We start from the raw sequence: 15,472 nt of genomic DNA on the forward strand, positions 1-15,472 counted from the left end.
AAGTTGTCCATTTTCCGTTTTCCAACTGGTGGTCAGGACAGAGAATCGCCTCTGGAATCTTCAATATACAAACCTCGTCCAAACTGAATACATGGAATGAAAGATAGAGTCCCAGAGAACATTTCCTCATACTAGGAATATTCAATTTCAGTTTTTTGTAGAACAAAGTTGTCAATTTTCCGTTTTCCAACTGGTGGTCAGGACAGAGAATCGCCTCTGGAATCTTCAATATACAAACCTCGTCCAAACTGAATGCATGGAATGAAAGATAGAGTCCCATAGAACATTTCCTCATACTAGGAATGTTTAATTTCTAGAACAATGTTTCCAATTATCTGGTTTCCAAGTGATGGTCAACATTTGCGCCAAAGTCTTCTTGTTTACCATTTACTGCGCGTTGTTAACATTTTCTTGGTGTGTTCGTTTACTCAACAATTTGTACAAGTTCAGTAATTTCTTGCAATCTTCAAATGTCTTTTGCATTGTACTATAGTAAACGAACAACATCCAGTAATAATTTGTACAAATTTTATGTTTACGAACACATATAATGCCTCATTTAGACTATACTGGATTTAGCAAATTTAGTGGATTTAAGTTGTCATTTTCATATAGCATATGCCAAATAAAACCAGATAATTGCTAAAGGGTGATATATTTAAATCTTATGACTGACGACAAATTAATCCATTTTATAAAAATAATGGCATTCATCTATATCTGTAAAAGAGAAGAATGTTTGTACGTTTGTTTGTAATTTATGGACTCGAAAATCACTATACAAATAATGACATACATACATATTTTTATAAAATGGAAATAATAACGCGTTTTCATTTATACAGATTTAATAAACCTACTGTGCTATGTGCTATGTTTACATTTACGAAATCCATTCGATTTCATCTGTCAATTCCTTTTCGTATACGTCAAATGAAAACTCAGCCGAAACCGATTGGATTTCATTTGACGTTGAGCAATGGAATTGATAGTTGAAATCGAGTGGTTGTAAATGTAAACATAGCACATGAACACATTATTTCATGAATTATTTTCAATGAAAACACTCTAGAGTGGACTGGAACTTATAGCTGGTTTACATTACGAAATCGAGTCGATTTCAAACTGTCATTTCCTTTGCGTCAAATGAAAATTCAAATGAAATCAATTCGATTACATTTGAAGTTTGGACAAAGGAATTGACAGTTGGAAATAGATTCAATTTCGTAATGTAAAGCAGCTATTATATCGAGATCGACCTAAAACTCCGTACACACTAGAGCTTTTTTGCCGGGTTAACCTTCTTTATGAGAATTTAGTTGACGTATACCTAATGGAATTGACATTTGAAACCCAAACCCACTGCGTTAACCCTATTATATGTAAACGGGCTATAAAAGCACATACTTTTATGAAAATTTTTCATAGAAATTGTGGACCGGGAATTACCCAGGACGCGGATTCATGTCTTTTAGTACATTTACAGTTACGAAATAAATTCGATTTCAGTTGTCAGTTATAGCTGGTTTACATTCATCAAATAATAATAGGATCTACTCATGAAATTTGAAACCATAAATTACTTCTTCTCATCTAATAAGAATGACCTACGACAGTTCTGAATGCTTTATATTACTTAAATTCTGATTCAAATTTGTTCTATTTTAGAGGATAACAACACTGCTGTTATTGAAAATGTAATGCCGTTCATCATTTTTCTTAGGAAAAACCATGGCACAAATACCAGGTTTTGGTATCACACCAGCTGTTCGAATATGAAGTGTCAAGTCCCTTTACAAAAAATTATTTTTGCTGTAATTTCCCCAACAGCATAAAGAATGTTTTGACATTTTCTGATGCCACTACCTTGGTAATTGTGCCATGGGAAAAACATTATACATGGCCTGTTCCCGTACTTTATAAAGTGGTAAAAGTCGTAAAAGTTGTAAAAGTCGTAAACGATTTTCATATAAATTTTGTGTACGGGAACGCAAAATGTGTAAAAGTGGTAAAAATTGTAAAAACTTTTTAGTTCTAGAACAGAGCTACAATTTATATATTTATAAAACTGTCGTTAAGCCTGATTTAGACTACGTCGGTTTTAGCAAATCCAGTGGATTTAAATTGCCATTTTCATACAACGAATGTCAAATACAACCAGATAATTGCAAAATCCAGCGTAGTCTAAATGGACTAAATGGAGTCATTTTTATTACACGTTTAAAAATTTCGAATTTTTAGACCCTATTACATAATGGTTCTTGCCAGTAACAGCTGGTTTACATTTGTGAAATACACTCGATTATAATTATCAATTCCATTGCTGTGAGACGAGTTTTCATTTGACATATACGCAAAGTCCCGGTCCACACTAGAGTGAATTTCAATAAAAAATTTCAAGAAATTAGGCGTTCTTAGGTCTAATTCCCCACTACAGCAATTTTATTATTTTACTCTACTATGGAACTAGAAACGCATAATTTCATGTGAAATTACTCTAGTGTCGCCCGGAACAAAGTAATATGCGGTTGAAATCAACTCGATTTCGTAAATGTAAAACAGCTATAAGGGGATCTGAATTCGGTTAACCTGGTACATATTAGGATCATTCGACTGCTTTTGTTTGAACTAGATTCCACATTTCAAGTTTATTTCCACAGGTTCGAACATTTATTTGTCTCATCTTTTTTCATAAAATAAAATTTAAAGATGTAGTTGGTGAGTGATATATATGATGTGTTGTCAGAACGCTTCAAAAATTCGTTAAGCAGAAACAGAACTGATTTCCAATATTGGTGGTACCATCTCTACACATTTATTTTTAATTTTCCATCCGACTTTTTTTGGTTGAATATTCCAGAGTTTGTGTATCCTTAAAAAAATAAAACAAATTAAAAGAAAATTAGCAATTATCTCCGGCAATTTTGTATACTTAGTTCCAATTTACACTGGGCGAATTTACTTGCGGCAATTGTCAGTTTGTAGGTGAGAGAGGGGACTGAGAGGAAAAGGGTTACCATATGCCTCACCTCTCTCTCCTTCAAACTGACAATTGCCGCAAGTAAATTCGTCCAGTGTAAATTGGGACTTACAATTGTGTGAAAATATTGTATTCTTTATAACGTGTGGCAACTCCTTACATTCTAATTGGAAGAGGAAGAGAAAGAAACAGAATTTTAAGAAACATTAAAAAAACGTCTTTTCGCCAGTGAAGTATTCTGTTATTTAATGTTTACATACGAAACTATTAAAAATGTTTAAGTTACATTTAAATACGTTGAAAAGCATTTTAGAAAATTGCGATAACTTGGAAAATCTTTTATGCTATTACAACGATGAATTTGGACATTTTCAAATTGTTATTGATAAAGTGAATGAATTAAACAAATTTTCAAAACACCGTCGACTTACAAATACTCGAATGAATCGCCAAAAAATTTCATACCACGCAAAAAACATAATAAAGAATAAAATTGAATCTCTTCAAATATTAGAAAATAACGAATTTTTTGACATAACAGGAGATCACTGTTATTTCTCTCAAGCAGAAACTATTTGCCAAGAGAAAATGAAAATGGCAAACGAATTGCCATTGGCGGAGAGTACAACACTCGAAAAGAATATATCCTCAGATTCCTGTGAACGTCTAGAAATTTCCGTAGTTTCAATGGAAGATATGTTAATTGTGGAGGAAAATGTGTTGAGTTATAAAGATCGTAGCCTTTTAAATAATGTCCCGTTACAAGGAGACAGCACATTCTCCGTATATGAAAACTTGTTGGATAGTGCGTTAGAACCAAGAATTCCCGACATTTCAGAGGTTCCAATAGACGACAGCGCGTTAATTGCAAGTAAGTGCGACGATGACTCACTCCTTTCAACTGCGAAAGAAGACAACCGAAAATGTGCAGTCCAAATAATTTCCGCACAAAGTGACAAGTCCAAGGAACCTACAAATAATGTGGATGTTAACATTGTAAGTATTTGTTTAGATGTGTTTTTATACCCCCCACCATAGGATGGGGGTATATTAAGTTTGTCATTCCGTTTGTAACTACTCGAAATAATCATTGTAGACCCAACAAAGTATATATCAGGAATATGATCAGCGTGCAATTCTACATCGATGTAGCCATTTCCGTCCGTCTGTTCGTCTGTGAAAATTACTCCAGCGTCCGAACAGATTGACGTAGGTGAATGAAATTTTGGAAAACCTAGTATTTGTACGTAAAACTTTTGGTATTGAAAGCAGGCTATGTATGTTCATGCTTTCGTATAGTCCCCATACAAAATGATGTGTGACGCGTCGCCTTTTTAAGGATTTTTTAGATATTTGTCACATTTTACCACCGTATTAGTAGTTTGGTATTTTGTGGCCAGAAAACATTCCTAATAAAAAATGGGTTATATATAGGACGATATCTCCTGATTTTCGGTATTCTGAAGGTTTTAGCCCCACTATCTCACCGAGATGGCTGAAATTTATTTAGTATTTAGTCTTTCTTGGGCGTATAAAACTTTCACCCAAAATTTGTAGGTATAGATCCACGCCATCCTATAGCCCCTATAGAAATGCATGAAATTCGGTCCGACCGAACTTAATGCTTTTCTTACTTGCTATACAAAAATTATGGTTTTCAGTTATGAATTTGCAGAAATAATGTTTTTACAATTACTGTTGCTGACAGTAGTAAAATGAAAATTGTTTAATTTTTGGTTTTATTCGACCTTTTGAATTTAATTTAAGAAAAAGAGTTTTTTGAGCTTGAGGTCATACAGGTTCTTTATTTATTTTTTATCCAATATTTCGCAATTTTTAAATTGCATCATCAGGGCAAATCTACAATAAAATATAAATATTTTCATTATAATATCACAGCATTCATTATTGGCGTTTTTAAGCAAACAGAAAAATATTCAACACAAAAGAGTAACACAAATTTGCTTACATTATACGTAAAACTAAATTTGTCAAATATTTCTTACAAACTAACGTAGTTTCACTACGATTGTCGGCGGTAAATATTGCACTGAAAGTTCTACGCATTGCACATTCTCTTTTGTGTTAGATGCCTATAACAATAAGCTGCATTTTCGGTGTCGCTCTTGTAGTTGATCTTCTTATTTGTTGGTATGTTGTTGATGTGCAGCATCTCCAGAGTCAACCGTCTGTTGTAGTTGTTTTCTGTTTGTAGTATGTGGACGTTGTCAAAGTTAGGCAAATGGTTTTTAAGCTTACAGTGGTCCGCAAGCGCTGTTTTTTGTATTTTTTGTTGATTTCTTAATTTGATGTCCGATTTATGTGCCGATAATCTGGTTTTAAGCTTATTTTTTGTTGTTCCTACATATACTTGACCACATTCATTCTCTTTGTTCCCACTACATTCAATTTTATATATAACATTATGTCGTTCTATGTTTGGAATTTTGTCTTTTGTTTTGCTGAAGAGGCGTTTTACTGTATTGTTGCAGCGTTGTGCTATGTTGTACGAATTTTTGTCATATATGTTGGAATGTTGGAATCTCTCCGATATTCCTGGAATATATGTCATGGACTTATATGATTTTTCAGGTCTTTCTTTCTTCTTATTCGTGTAATATCCGGCTATTAGACTTTCAATCATTGTTTTTGGAAAACTGTTCATTGTCAAGATTTCTCTTATTTTATGCTTATTTTTCTCATGGAACTGTTTATCACTAATATTTAAAATTCTGTTTATGAGGTTGCGTCCGGTATTAATAATCATTTGTTTGGGATGCTTAGAATAAAAGTTTATTATACGTCCAGAGGCAGTCGGTTTTTGGTACCAATCTATTAATATTTTACCATCTTTTCTCGTTATATATGTATCCAGGTATGGAATGGAACCACTGTTCTCTTCTTCCATAGTAAATTTAATATTAGTGTTAAAATTATTAAAAGTTTCCAAAGTGTCCAGTATTGCATTGTGTTCAAGAATTAAGAATAAATCATCCACGTATTTGACGAATTTTGACGAAATACGTGGATGATTTATTCTTAATTCTTGAACACAATGCAATACTGGACACTTTGGAAACTTTTAATAATTTTAACACTAATATTAAATTTACTATGGAAGAAGAGAACAGTGGTTCCATTCCATACCTGGATACATATATAAGCTCTGTTCCAGAACTAAAAAGTTTTTACAATTTTTACCACTTTTACACATTTTGCGTTTCCGTACACAAAATTTATATGAAAATCGTTTACGACTTTTACAATTTTTACGACTTTTACCACTTTATAAAGTACGGGAACAGGCCAATAACGAGAAAAGATGGTAAAATATTAATAGATTGGTACCAAAAACCGACTGCCTCTGGACGTATAATAAACTTTTATTCTAAGCATCCCAAACAAATGATTATTAATACCGGACGCAACCTCATAAACAGAATTTTAAATATTAGTGATAAACAGTTCCATGAGAAAAATAAGCATAAAATAAGAGAAATCTTGACAATGAACAGTTTTCCAAAAACAATGATTGAAAGTCTAATAGCCGGATATTACACGAATAAGAAGAAAGAAAGACCTGAAAAATCATATAAGTCCATGACATATATTCCAGGAATATCGGAGAGATTCCAACATTCCAACATATATGACAAAAATTCGTACAACATAGCACAACGCTGCAACAATACAGTAAAACGCCTCTTCAGCAAAACAAAAGACAAAATTCCAAACATAGAACGACATAATGTTATATATAAAATTGAATGTAGTGGGAACAAAGAGAATGAATGTGGTCAAGTATATGTAGGAACAACAAAAAATAAGCTTAAAACCAGATTATCGGCACATAAATCGGACATCAAATTAAGAAATCAACAAAAAATACAAAAAACAGCGCTTGCGGACCACTGTAAGCTTAAAAACCATTTGCCTAACTTTGACAACGTCCACATACTACAAACAGAAAACAACTACAACAGACGGTTGACTCTGGAGATGCTGCACATCAACAACATACCAACAAATAAGAAGATCAACTACAAGAGCGACACCGAAAATGCAGCTTATTGTTATAGGCATCTAACACAAAAGAGAATGTGCAATGCGTAGAACTTTCAGTGCAATATTTACCGCCGACAATCGTAGTGAAACTACGTTAGTTTGTAAGAAATATTTGACAAATTTAGTTTTACGTATAATGTAAGCAAATTTGTGTTACTCTTTTGTGTTGAATATTTTTCTGTTTGCTTAAAAACGCCAATAATGAATGCTGTGATATTATAATGAAAATATTTATATTTTATTGTAGATTTGCCCTGATGATGCAATTTAAAAATTGCGAAATATTGGATAAAAAATAAATAAAGAACCTGTATGACCTCAAGCTCAAAAAACTCTTTTTCTTAAATTAAATTCAAAAGGTCGAATAAAACCAAAAATTAAACAATTTTCATTTTACTACTGTCAGCAACAGTAATTGTAAAAACATTATTTCTGCAAATTCATAACTGAAAACCATAATTTTTGTATAGCAAGTAAGAAAAGCATTAAGTTCGGTCGGACCGAATTTCATGCATTTCTATAGGGGCTATAGGATGGCGTGGATCTATACCTACAAATTTTGGGTGAAAGTTTTATACGCCCAAGAAAGACTAAATACTAAATAAATTTCAGCCATCTCGGTGAGATAGTGGGGCTAAAACCTTCAGAATACCGAAAATCAGGAGATATCGTCCTATATATAACCCATTTTTTATTAGGAATGTTTTCTGGCCACAAAATACCAAACTACTAATACGGTGGTAAAATGTGACAAATATCTAAAAAATCCTTAAAAAGGCGACGCGTCACACATCATTTTGTATGGGGACTATACGAAAGCATGAACATACATAGCCTGCTTTCAATACCAAAAGTTTTACGTACAAATACTAGGTTTTCCAAAATTTCATTCACCTACGTCAATCTGTTCGGACGCTGGAGTAATTTTCACAGACGAACAGACGGACGGAAATGGCTACATCGATGTAGAATTGCACGCTGATCATATTCCTGATATATACTTTGTTGGGTCTACAATGATTATTTCGAGTAGTTACAAACGGAATGACAAACTTAATATACCCCCATCCTATGGTGGGGGGTATAAAAACACATCTAAACAAATACTTACAATGTTAACATCCACATTATTTGTAGGTTCCTTGGACTTGTCACTTTGTGCGGAAATTATTTGGACTGCACATTTTCGGTTGTCTTCTTTCGCAGTTGAAAGGAGTGAGTCATCGTCGCACTTACTTGCAATTAACGCGCTGTCGTCTATTGGAACCTCTGAAATGTCGGGAATTCTTGGTTCTAACGCACTATCCAACAAGTTTTCATATACGGAGAATGTGCTGTCTCCTTGTAACGGGACATTATTTAAAAGGCTACGATCTTTATAACTCAACACATTTTCCTCCACAATTAACATATCTTCCATTGAAACTACGGAAATTTCTAGACGTTCACAGGAATCTGAGGATATATTCTTTTCGAGTGTTGTACTCTCCGCCAATGGCAATTCGTTTGCCATTTTCATTTTCTCTTGGCAAATAGTTTCTGCTTGAGAGAAATAACAGTGATCTCCTGTTATGTCAAAAAATTCGTTATTTTCTAATATTTGAAGAGATTCAATTTTATTCTTTATTATGTTTTTTGCGTGGTATGAAATTTTTTGGCGATTCATTCGAGTATTTGTAAGTCGACGGTGTTTTGAAAATTTGTTTAATTCATTCACTTTATCAATAACAATTTGAAAATGTCCAAATTCATCGTTGTAATAGCATAAAAGATTTTCCAAGTTATCGCAATTTTCTAAAATGCTTTTCAACGTATTTAAATGTAACTTAAACATTTTTAATAGTTTCGTATGTAAACATTAAATAACAGAATACTTCACTGGCGAAAAGACGTTTTTTTAATGTTTCTTAAAATTCTGTTTCTTTCTCTTCCTCTTCCAATTAGAATGTAAGGAGTTGCCACACGTTATAAAGAATACAATATTTTCACACAATTGTAAGTCCCAATTTACACTGGACGAATTTACTTGCGGCAATTGTCAGTTTGAAGGAGAGAGAGGTGAGGCATATGGTAACCCTTTTCCTCTCAGTCCCCTCTCTCACCTACAAACTGACAATTGCCGCAAGTAAATTCGCCCAGTGTAAATTGGAAGTATACAAAATTGCCGGAGATAATTGCTAATTTTCTTTTAATTTGTTTTATTTTTTTAAGGATACACAAACTCTGGAATATTCAACCAAAAAAAGTCGGATGGAAAATTAAAAATAAATGTGTAGAGATGGTACCACCAATATTGGAAATCAGTTCTGTTTCTGCTTAACGAATTTTTGAAGCGTTCTGACAACACATCATATATATCACTCACCAACTACATCTTTAAATTTTATTTTATGAAAAAAGATGAGACAAATAAATGTTCGAACCTGTGGAAATAAACTTGAAATGTGGAATCTAGTTCAAACAAAAGCAGTCGAATGATCCTAATATGTACCAGGTTAACCGAATTCAGATCCCCTTATAGCTGTTTTACATTTACGAAATCGAGTTGATTTCAACCGCATATTACTTTGTTCCGGGCGACACTAGAGTAATTTCACATGAAATTATGCGTTTCTAGTTCCATAGTAGAGTAAAATAATAAAATTGCTGTAGTGGGGAATTAGACCTAAGAACGCCTAATTTCTTGAAATTTTTTATTGAAATTCACTCTAGTGTGGACCGGGACTTTGCGTATATGTCAAATGAAAACTCGTCTCACAGCAATGGAATTGATAATTATAATCGAGTGTATTTCACAAATGTAAACCAGCTGTTACTGGCAAGAACCATTATGTAATAGGGTCTAAAAATTCGAAATTTTTAAACGTGTAATAAAAATGACTCCATTTAGTCCATTTAGACTACGCTGGATTTTGCAATTATCTGGTTGTATTTGACATTCGTTGTATGAAAATGGCAATTTAAATCCACTGGATTTGCTAAAACCGACGTAGTCTAAATCAGGCTTAACGACAGTTTTATAAATATATAAATTGTAGCTCTGTTCTAGAACTAAAAAGTTTTTACAATTTTTACCACTTTTACACATTTTGCGTTCCCGTACACAAAATTTATATGAAAATCGTTTACGACTTTTACAACTTTTACGACTTTTACCACTTTATAAAGTACGGGAACAGGCCATGTATAATGTTTTTCCCATGGCACAATTACCAAGGTAGTGGCATCAGAAAATGTCAAAACATTCTTTATGCTGTTGGGGAAATTACAGCAAAAATAATTTTTTGTAAAGGGACTTGACACTTCATATTCGAACAGCTGGTGTGATACCAAAACCTGGTATTTGTGCCATGGTTTTTCCTAAGAAAAATGATGAACGGCATTACATTTTCAATAACAGCAGTGTTGTTATCCTCTAAAATAGAACAAATTTGAATCAGAATTTAAGTAATATAAAGCATTCAGAACTGTCGTAGGTCATTCTTATTAGATGAGAAGAAGTAATTTATGGTTTCAAATTTCATGAGTAGATCCTATTATTATTTGATGAATGTAAACCAGCTATAACTGACAACTGAAATCGAATTTATTTCGTAACTGTAAATGTACTAAAAGACATGAATCCGCGTCCTGGGTAATTCCCGGTCCACAATTTCTATGAAAAATTTTCATAAAAGTATGTGCTTTTATAGCCCGTTTACATATAATAGGGTTAACGCAGTGGGTTTGGGTTTCAAATGTCAATTCCATTAGGTATACGTCAACTAAATTCTCATAAAGAAGGTTAACCCGGCAAAAAAGCTCTAGTGTGTACGGAGTTTTAGGTCGATCTCGATATAATAGCTGCTTTACATTACGAAATTGAATCTATTTCCAACTGTCAATTCCTTTGTCCAAACTTCAAATGTAATCGAATTGATTTCATTTGAATTTTCATTTGACGCAAAGGAAATGACAGTTTGAAATCGACTCGATTTCGTAATGTAAACCAGCTATAAGTTCCAGTCCACTCTAGAGTGTTTTCATTGAAAATAATTCATGAAATAATGTGTTCATGTGCTATGTTTACATTTACAACCACTCGATTTCAACTATCAATTCCATTGCTCAACGTCAAATGAAATCCAATCGGTTTCGGCTGAGTTTTCATTTGACGTATACGAAAAGGAATTGACAGATGAAATCGAATGGATTTCGTAAATGTAAACATAGCACATAGCACAGTAGGTTTATTAAATCTGTATAAATGAAAACGCGTTATTATTTCCATTTTATAAAAATATGTATGTATGTCATTATTTGTATAGTGATTTTCGAGTCCATAAATTACAAACAAACGTACAAACATTCTTCTCTTTTACAGATATAGATGAATGCCATTATTTTTATAAAATGGATTAATTTGTCGTCAGTCATAAGATTTAAATATATCACCCTTTAGCAATTATCTGGTTTTATTTGGCATATGCTATATGAAAATGACAACTTAAATCCACTAAATTTGCTAAATCCAGTATAGTCTAAATGAGGCATTATATGTGTTCGTAAACATAAAATTTGTACAAATTATTACTGGATGTTGTTCGTTTACTATAGTACAATGCAAAAGACATTTGAAGATTGCAAGAAATTACTGAACTTGTACAAATTGTTGAGTAAACGAACACACCAAGAAAATGTTAACAACGCGCAGTAAATGGTAAACAAGAAGACTTTGGCGCAAATGTTGACCATCACTTGGAAACCAGATAATTGGAAACATTGTTCTAGAAATTAAACATTCCTAGTATGAGGAAATGTTCTATGGGACTCTATCTTTCATTCCATGCATTCAGTTTGGACGAGGTTTGTATATTGAAGATTCCAGAGGCGATTCTCTGTCCTGACCACCAGTTGGAAAACGGAAAATTGACAACTTTGTTCTACAAAAAACTGAAATTGAATATTCCTAGTATGAGGAAATGTTCTCTGGGACTCTATCTTTCATTCCATGTATTCAGTTTGGACGAGGTTTGTATATTGAAGATTCCAGAGGCGATTCTCTGTCCTGACCACCAGTTGGAAAACGGAAAATGGACAACTTTGTTCTACAAAAAACTGAAATTGAATATTCCTAGTATGAGGAAATGTTCTCTAGGACTCTTTCTTTCATTCCATGCATTCAGTTTGGACGAGGTTTGTATATTGAAGATTCCAGAGGCGATTCTCTGTCCTGACCACCAGTTGGAAAACGGAAAATCGACAACTTTGTTCTACAAAAAACTGAAATTGAATATTCCTAGTATGAGGAAATGTTCTATGGGACTCTATCTTTCATTCCATGCATTCAGTTTGGACAAGGTTTGTATATTGAAGATTCCAGAGGCGATTCTCTGTCCTGACCACCAGTTGGAAAACGGAAAATTGACAACTTTGTTCTACAAAAAACTGAAATTGAATATTCCTAGTATGAGGAAATGTTCTCTGGGACTCTATCTTTCATTCCATGTATTCAGTTTGGACGAGGTTTGTATATTGAAGATTCCAGAGGCGATTCTCTGTCCTGACCACCAGTTGGAAAACGGAAAATGGACAACTTTGTTCTACAAAAAACTGAAATTGAATATTCCTAGTATGAGGAAATGTTTTCTGGGACCCTATCGTTCATTCTATGCATTCAGTTTGGACGAGGTTTGTATATTGAAGATTCCAGAGGCGATTCTCTGTCCTGACCACCAGTTGGAAAACGGAAAATCGACAACTTTGTTCTACAAAAAACTGAAATTGAATATTCCTAGTATGAGGAAATGTTCTATGGGACTCTATCTTTCATTCCATGCATTCAGTTTGGACGAGGTTTGTATATTGAAGATTCCAGAGGCGATTCTCTGTCCTGACCACCAGTTGGAAAACGGAAAATCGACAACTTTGTTCTACAAAAAACTGAAATTGAATATTCCTAGTATGAGGAAATGTTCTATGGGACTCTATCTTTCATTCCATGCATTCAGTTTGGACGAGGTTTGTATATTGAAGATTCCAGAGGCGATTCTCTGTCCTGACCACCAGTTGGAAAACGGAAAATTGACAACTTTGTTCTACAAAAAACTGAAATTGAATATTCCTAGTATGAGGAAATGTTCTCTGGGACTCTATCTTTCATTCCATGCATTCAGTTTGGACGAGGTTTGTATATTGAAGATTCCAGAGGCGATTCTCTGTCCTGACCACCAGTTGGAAAACGGAAAATCGACAACTTTGTTCTACAAAAAACTGAAATTGAATATTCCTAGTATGAGGAAATGTTCTATGGGACTCTATCTTTCATTCCATGCATTCAGTTTGGACGAGGTTTGTATATTGAAGATTCCAGAGGCGATTCTCTGTCCTGACCACCAGTTGGAAAACGGAAAATCGACAACTTTGTTCTACAAAAAACTGAAATTGAATATTCCTAGTATGAGGAAATGTTCTATGGGACTCTATCTTTCATTCCATGCATTCAGTTTGGACGAGGTTTGTATATTGAAGATTCCAGAGGCGATTCTCTGTCCTGACCACCAGTTGGAAAACGGAAAATTGACAACTTTGTTCTACAAAAAACTGAAATTGAATATTCCTAGTATGAGGAAATGTTCTCTGGGACTCTATCTTTCATTCCATGCATTCAGTTTGGACGAGGTTTGTATATTGAAGATTCCAGAGGCGATTCTCTGTCCTGACCACCAGTTGGAAAACGGAAAATCGACAACTTTGTTCTACAAAAAACTGAAATTGAATATTCCTAGTATGAGGAAATGTTCTATGGGACTCTATCTTTCATTCCATGCATTCAGTTTGGACGAGGTTTGTATATTGAAGATTCCAGAGGCGATTCTCTGTCCTGACCACCAGTTGGAAAACGGAAAATCGACAACTTTGTTCTACAAAAAACTGAAATTGAATATTCCTAGTATGAGGAAATGTTCTATGGGACTCTATCTTTCATTCCATGCATTCAGTTTGGACGAGGTTTGTATATTGAAGATTCCAGAGGCGATTCTCTGTCCTGACCACCAGTTGGAAAACGGAAAATCGACAACTTTGTTCTACAAAAAACTGAAATTGAATATTCCTAGTATGAGGAAATGTTCTATGGGACTCTATCTTTCATTCCATGCATTCAGTTTGGACGAGGTTTGTATATTGAAGATTCCAGAGGCGATTCTCTGTCCTGACCACCAGTTGGAAAACGGAAAATTGACAACTTTGTTCTACAAAAAACTGAAATTGAATATTCCTAGTATGAGGAAATGTTCTCTGGGACTCTATCTTTCATTCCATGCATTCAGTTTGGACGAGGTTTGTATATTGAAGATTCCAGAGGCGATTCTCTGTCCTGACCACCAGTTGGAAAACGGAAAATCGACAACTTTGTTCTACAAAAAACTGAAATTGAATATTCCTAGTATGAGGAAATGTTCTATGGGACTCTATCTTTCATTCCATGCATTCAGTTTGGACGAGGTTTGTATATTGAAGATTCCAGAGGCGATTCTCTGTCCTGACCACCAGTTGGAAAACGGAAAATTGACAACTTTGTTCTACAAAAAACTGAAATTGAATATTCCTAGTATGAGGAAATGTTCTCTGGGACTCTATCTTTCATTCCATGTATTCAGTTTGGACGAGGTTTGTATATTGAAGATTCCAGAGGCGATTCTCTGTCCTGACCACCAGTTGGAAAACGGAAAATGGACAACTTTGTTCTACAAAAAACTGAAATTGAATATTCCTAGTATGAGGAAATGTTCTCTGGGACTCTATCTTTCATTCCATGCATTCAGTTTGGACGAGGTTTGTATATTGAAGATTCCAGAGGCGATTCTCTGTCCTGACCACCAGTTGGAAAACGGAAAATTGACAACTTTGTTCTACAAAAAACTGAAATTGAATATTCCTAGTATGAGGAAATGTTCTATGGGACTCTATCTTTCATTCCATGCATTCAGTTTGGACGAGGTTTGTATATTGAAGATTCCAGAGGCGATTCTCTGTCCTGACCACCAGTTGGAAAACGGAAAATTGACAACTTTGTTCTACAAAAAACTGAAATTGAATATTCCTAGTATGAGGAAATGTTCTCTGGGACTCTATCTTTCATTCCATGCATTCAGTTTGGACGAGGTTTGTATATTGAAGATTCCAGAGGCGATTCTCTGTCCTGACCACCAGTTGGAAAACGGAAAATCGACAACTTTGTTCTACAAAAAACTGAAATTGAATATTCCTAGTATGAGGAAATGTTCTATGGGACTCTATCTTTCATTCCATGCATTCAGTTTGGACGAGGTTTGTATATTGAAGATTCCAGAGGCGATTCTCTGTCCTGACCACCAGTTGGAAAACGGAAAATGGACAACTTTGTTCTACAAAAAACTGAAATTGAATATTCCTAGTATGAGGAAA

General features: G+C 34.1%; 2 long non-coding RNA genes across 5 annotated transcripts; one reads left to right on the forward strand and one right to left on the reverse strand.

The window, feature by feature from the left end:
• Positions 1 to 2,647: 2,647 nt before the first annotated feature.
• Positions 2,648 to 4,709, reverse strand: LOC141397631 (uncharacterized). The gene is made up of 2 exons (XR_012411455.1): positions 3,093 to 4,709; positions 2,648 to 2,872 (listed from the first exon to the last, which is right to left on the reverse strand). It is a non-coding gene; the product is annotated as an uncharacterized lncRNA (long non-coding RNA).
• Positions 4,710 to 7,423: 2,714 nt separating this feature from the next.
• LOC141397632 (uncharacterized) lies at positions 7,424 to 9,481 on the forward strand. 4 transcript variants are annotated; one of them, XR_012411456.1, is made up of 2 exons: positions 7,424 to 9,040; positions 9,257 to 9,481. It is a non-coding gene; the product is annotated as an uncharacterized lncRNA (long non-coding RNA). The 4 variants fall into 4 exon arrangements; XR_012411457.1 differs by having other exon boundaries at positions 7,424 to 7,905; XR_012411458.1 differs by having other exon boundaries at positions 7,424 to 7,844.
• The last annotated feature ends 5,991 nt before the right edge of the window (positions 9,482 to 15,472 follow it).

This window comes from Musca autumnalis, unplaced genomic scaffold (genome assembly GCF_047663935.1).
Source record: "Musca autumnalis isolate F117 unplaced genomic scaffold, ASM4766393v1 scaffold_3, whole genome shotgun sequence".
Lineage (NCBI taxonomy): Eukaryota > Metazoa > Arthropoda > Insecta > Diptera > Muscidae > Musca > Musca autumnalis.